We start from the raw sequence: 6,000 nt of genomic DNA on the forward strand, positions 1-6,000 counted from the left end.
GTGCAGTTCAATGAGACTGCAAGGCCGGGACTATGGAGCTGATAGAGGTGAACATGCACATCTGAGAGTGGAGAAGAGGATCCCACAGCACCCTAGGAAGACAAGAGGGTAGCCAACACACCTAATCCTGACAGTGAAGCCTGCGACACTGGGGAGCCCAAACTGAATGCAGCAGAGCAGCAGGAACCCAGGAGGTCGGAGGGGGCCACCAAAAGCATGCCATCAGCCAGGTATGGTGACTATGACTTTGCAGCCAGAGCACAGCAGACCCAGAAGGGGCAAGGAAAGTGTGCAAATTGTACAAAAGCATTTATGGACTTCAGCAGGCTGCCAGGGCCTGGAATGAGAAAATTAATGGAGTCCTAGTAAATCTGGGCTTCACCAAGGGGAAAGCCAACCCCTGCCTCTATACCAGGAAAAAGAAGGGAAAGTAGGCATACATACTGGTGTATGTGTATGATCCGGTCCTGTGCTATGAGCAGGAGAGTGATGGCATGGAAATTATGCTCAGACTGACACAGAATGCTGAAATCGACCTGGGTCTAATAGTGCACTATCTGAGTATACAGGTCAAGAAAGGAGTTGATGGGAGCTTCCCCCATAGTCAACGGCAAACGATCGAAGAGATGCTACTAGAGTCTGGAATGGCAGAAGGGAAAGAAGTCAAGTCACCCAAAGGGGCGAGATGATGACGTTCCACTGCCGGATAATCAGCAGTATTGAAGGGCCATTGGTAAGCTGCTATTCATCGTGACAGTTACCAGACCAGGAATAGCTGCAGCCGTGGGCATCCCAAGCAGGAAAGTGGCCAAGCCATCTCAACACGACTAGAACATAGTGAAGCATGTGATGCGCTACTTGAAAGGTACTGCACTTATGAAGCTCAAACTGCCCAGCAGCACACATGCAGGGCTGATTGGTTTTGTGGACACAGACTGGGCGGGTGATGACTCAGACCGCAAGTCCACATCAGGAAACTTGTTCACATACAATGGCAGGGCTATCAGTTGGACCAGTAAGAAGCAGGCAGTTGTGGCCATGTCTTCCACAGAAGCAGAATATGTGGCAGCAGCCAGTGCATGTCAGGAAGTGATTTAGCTCAGACAATTCACTGACATGGGACTAGAGGACATGCAAGCCACAGTGCTACATAAAGACAATCAGGGGTGCCTAAAGCTGGCATCGAGTGAGAAGCTGAGACCATGGATGAAGCACATTGACATGAGGCATTACCAGATCAGAGCCTTAGTGGATCAAGAAGTGATTGAACTGAAGTATTGCCCAACTGAAAAAATGGTGGCAGATGTGCTGACAAAGCCTTTGCTGAGGGAACTGCACCGGTGCCACCTGACAGGCATGGGATCAGTACAGTGACCTATTGCCACCAAGAAGGTGTGTTGGAAGGGCAAGGGCCATGAGTTACTTAACCTGAACTTGAAGGTTTAATATGTACCTGAGTAAGGTGGGAGGAGATCTCTGGGAGGTCGTTCTGCCTTTTCCTTGTCTCCTTCTACTCTCCTGTCTTCTTCTTTCTTCCTCCTGCAAGGGATGCTGACCATGGGGCTGACCTCAGCCAGCTTGAGATGTGTTCTGTCTCTGGTAAAGTATGTTCCTAACCCACCACTCGAGTGTGCTTTGTCTACATCTGTGGCTACTGATGGGGGGCTGATTCAGACTTTACCCTGCCCTTGCTTCTTATCGTTCTTTATATTTAAACTGGATTTGGCCAGGACTGCCCTTCAAATAGAGAATGCCTTCAAATGGAGGACTGTCTTCTGTAAAGTAGGACACATGGCTACCCTACTGCAGAAGGTCCTGGGTTCAGTCCTCTCCAGCTAAAAGGAGCAGGTAGTAGGAGATATGAAAGACCCCTGTCTGTGACCTGAGAGAGCTACTCCTAATTAGAATATGCAGTACCGGACTGGATGGACACCCAGTCTGACTTGGTACAAGGCAACTTCCTATGTTCTCATTCCAGGCTCCCAACACCCCCAAACCTTCAGCCTCCCTTCCAAACAGTAAGTATCTAACCCTTTTATTTGTGGACATAAAGAGTGAAAGTGTGCAGACAGTATCTTACCCTGTTGTTCACCAAGAGGTACCATCCTATGCATGTTCAGACAGAAAGTCTTACAATTCCCAGCATTCCCCAGCCAGCTTTTTTTCTGTAAGCATGCATAGGATTGCGCCTTTAACGTATTAAGGCACCTACTTTTTATGTTCTGGCTGTTCTGCAGTGATTCCCTGCCCCATTCGCACTGGCTCATCACCATATTTCTGGCTGTGGGCCTGAAAAACGTTTGACGACCTTGGAGTTGTGGTGTTGGGAACTAGGTCATGGTATAAATCAGCTTATGCCCAAGCAAGGCATTATGTTGCATGCATCTGCCTTACCTTTGGTGCACCAGGGAGAAAAAAAGGAAAGAGACCAGGCAGATTAATATTCCCTGCTGCTATATTATTGTTACTCTCTTTTCTTATGATGAGTCAGACCAGTCCTGCATGGTATTATTTTGGTGTACTGTATTTATATGAATTTGGGTAGAAAGGGCAACTGTTGAGAAAATGATGAATCTCCTGCTCAAAGGAATTGTGTTCAGCAATGTTCTTCTTTCCAAGTTCAGGCAGAGTCTCAATGATCCTTCAAAAGACTTGAATGCTGAAGAGCAAGCTGGTATAAGTACAGAACATGCTGACCAGTCACAACCAGTAAGTGACTGTTTGTTTTTAAACACTCAGACCACATGAAACATCAAAATACAATCCCATTGGACAAAATGTTTTATGACAACCTTCCCCATCCTGGTGCCCTCCAGAAGTGTTGGACTGCAGTCTGCATCATTTGCAGCCAGCATGGCCTGGGGATAATGGGGATTGTAGTCCATCACTTGTGGAGAGCACCAGGATAGGGAAGGTTGTTTTATGGGAGCAGATTAGAATTTGTTCCATACGAACATAAGAAGAGCCATGCTGGATCAGACCAAGGTTCAACTAGTCCAGCATTCTGTTCCCATGGTGGCCAACCAGCTGCCCACGGGAAACCCATAAGCAGGATACGAGTGCAACAGCACCCTCCTGCCCATGTTCCCTAGCAACTGGTGTGCATAGGCTCACTGCCTCTGACACTGGAGGTAGCATAGAGCTATCGGGACTAGCAGCCATTGATAGCCTTCTCCTCCAGGAATTCTATGGATGCTATATAGAAAAGGTGTAATAAGACTTGCCTCCAGATTGTTGTCCCAAAGCTCACATGCCTCTAGACAGGACATTTTTAAGACTCTGTGAGGCCCATGGGCTGAATGTACATTTGGACCCGCTCTTTCTTCCCACTGCAACCTGCGTCGATGTCATTTTTCCCCTCAGCTGGAACAAAAACTAGACATGCATCTAATTTCTTCAAAAACCATTTGTACTTGACATAAGAATGTAATGCAGCAATATGTTAAGATAGCATGCTCAAAACCTGAAAGGCATCCCCCCTGTGCGTACGCACGCACGCACAGACATAACTTTTGGATTAATGTGCAAAATACAGTATCCTTGCATGTTGGTCCTCTGTTTCACATTTCATCAGCTAATATAAACCTCAAACACCAAATCTAAGTCTGTGAATGAGCCAGGAAGTATTCCTTGTTGCTATTGGTTGTGGTGTTGCTTGATCAGATGATTGCTTGATCTATTAGCCAATTATTGGTCTGCCTTGGGGTGTGTGGGAGAGCAAGTTGAAAGGAGTTAATAGGCTATAATATGTTGATTAAATTTCCAGGTCAAACAGCAATTCAATAATAGTTGATCCCTCTACTGAAATCAATAGCCCAGGAATTATTCCTAGTGTTGGGATTACATTTTCACTGAAAAATAATTTAGCAAGCTCCTAATCCCACCCCCTTTCCACAATATTTACTATGAACTGTTAAGAGCTTGAGCAGGCCACATCCTCCTCCTTCCTTATCCCCACCCCTCAACTGACATCTCAACATTCTGAAAATTTTGTTAGCTATTTTATTATTGTTGTACTTGGAGGGGGAGACACTTGTGGCATTTTCTAACTCAGATGCCAAAATAACTTGGCAAATGCTGGGTGCCACATACCTTGACTGAGAAGCAGGTAGACGCCATTTAATGTTTTGCTTCAGGCAGCAAAGTATCTTGGGACTTCTGGTCTGGAGCCATGTCACCCTAGCAGCGTTCTGCGGAGGCTCCGCAGGACACTATCTCAAACAGCTTTTAAAAGGTTGAAAAACCTTTTTATCTTCCCCTGGAATTAAAAGGGGAAGCAAGAGCAGCATCTGGATGAAATCTTGGAAGAGTAGCTCCTTTTGTGAAGCAGCAGAAGGGCTGGATTCCAGGATTAGTCTGCCAGAGCTTAGACACAGTTCAAAGTTGTTTTGAGACTCCTATCTAATTAGGAGAACACAGGGCTGATGAGCTGTAGTTTTTAGTGTTTATGGACTAAGGAATACTAACAATATTTGAGAACCTGTAAGATCTATTTAAAGAGAAGGATGGCAACATCAAGGAGGAGAAAAGGAGCAGGATTACCGCCGACCCCCCCCCCTCCACCTCCCTTGGCAAAGGCTTTGAGAAGCGATGGAAATACAGGCGAGTTGCTTGCTTTGATAAAAACTTTGTCTTTGCAATTTGCTGAACAGGCTAAGAGGCTGGATACAATTCAAAACTCCATCACTGCCCTGCAAGGGGCCATGGACTTAATTAATACTTCTTGGCAAAAGATGAAGGTGAAGGTTAATGAGCTGCAAGATCGGGTGGCAGTGCAGGAGATTGTATCGCAAGCTTTTTACAACAATTTGGCTGTTAGAATCTCCTAACTTGAGGCTTTCATCCATAGAGCAAATGTGCGTATTATTGGTATCAAAGATCTACCTACTGATGTAAATTTGACTACTTTTGTAGATAAGTTCCTGCATGAGATACTTTCTTTGTCATCTGATTATTTACTTGACATTAAGCATACATTTCGTGTACCAAATGCTAAAGGGACTGATTATACTATTATAGTTCAATTTGTAAGAATCTCCACAAAACATCATATCCTGCATTTGGCAAGAAAGAGGGGAAATCTTTTGGGGGGATCAAAACAAGATAGAATTATGTTATTTCTGGATTACATCAAAGAAGTTGCTGATAAGAGAAGGCAATTTACCAAGGCGAGAAACCTGGCAAGACAAATGAACTTACAATATCATTTAAAATATCCTGCTACATTTTGCATTTTTTCTGAAGGTCAGATGAAGAAGTTTCTAAATCACGAAATGGTGGAGGTGTGGCTAAATTGGAAAAACACACGAGACTTCTGTTCCAGCCTCATGAACTGGAATTTATAAACAAGTTTTGTCAATTGGCTATGTTTAGTCTGTAAGATCCAGGCTAGACCAGAGATAACTGCTTATATATATCCGTCTTTTTACTTTCATTTTTTTCTTTCCTTTTTAAAAAAAATGGATATGATATATTGTACTTAAATCTCTTGTGTGGGGGTGTATAGAAATGTGCACACTCATTTATATCTTTAGAAAGGATACTATCTAAAATATAGATAGTACAAAATATATTAGTGATTGTTGTATATTTTTTCTTTTTTATCCTTTATAATCTCTTTCCTTTTTATTATTATTATTATTAATATTTTCAATATTATAATACTAGGATTAGTAATATTTTCGGCTGGTTGATTTTAAGCTCTATTATTATATAGTAGCGAAAAGGCATTATATGGCCAATGGAAATGAATTGTAAGCTTGCTTCCTTGTTATAAGCCTGAAGATACAATATTGAAATTGATTACTTATGCTGTATTGATTTGTAAGATTGGTAATATTATAGGTATAATTTCTAAATAGAGTGATATTTGAAGTTGTTGGGTAATACAGTTTAAATTTAAAGTTGGTTATGTAATCTTTTCTTTATATTTTGCTCTTTTTCTTTTGTTTGTTTTTTTTCCTGTTTCTTTCCCCTTTGTCCTTCTCTCTCCTTTTTATA

The sequence above is a fragment of the Heloderma suspectum genome, chromosome 5, assembly GCF_057233095.1.
Source record: "Heloderma suspectum isolate Gila_16-S chromosome 5, 16-S_ref, whole genome shotgun sequence".
NCBI classification, from domain to species: Eukaryota; Metazoa; Chordata; class Lepidosauria; order Squamata; family Helodermatidae; genus Heloderma; species Heloderma suspectum.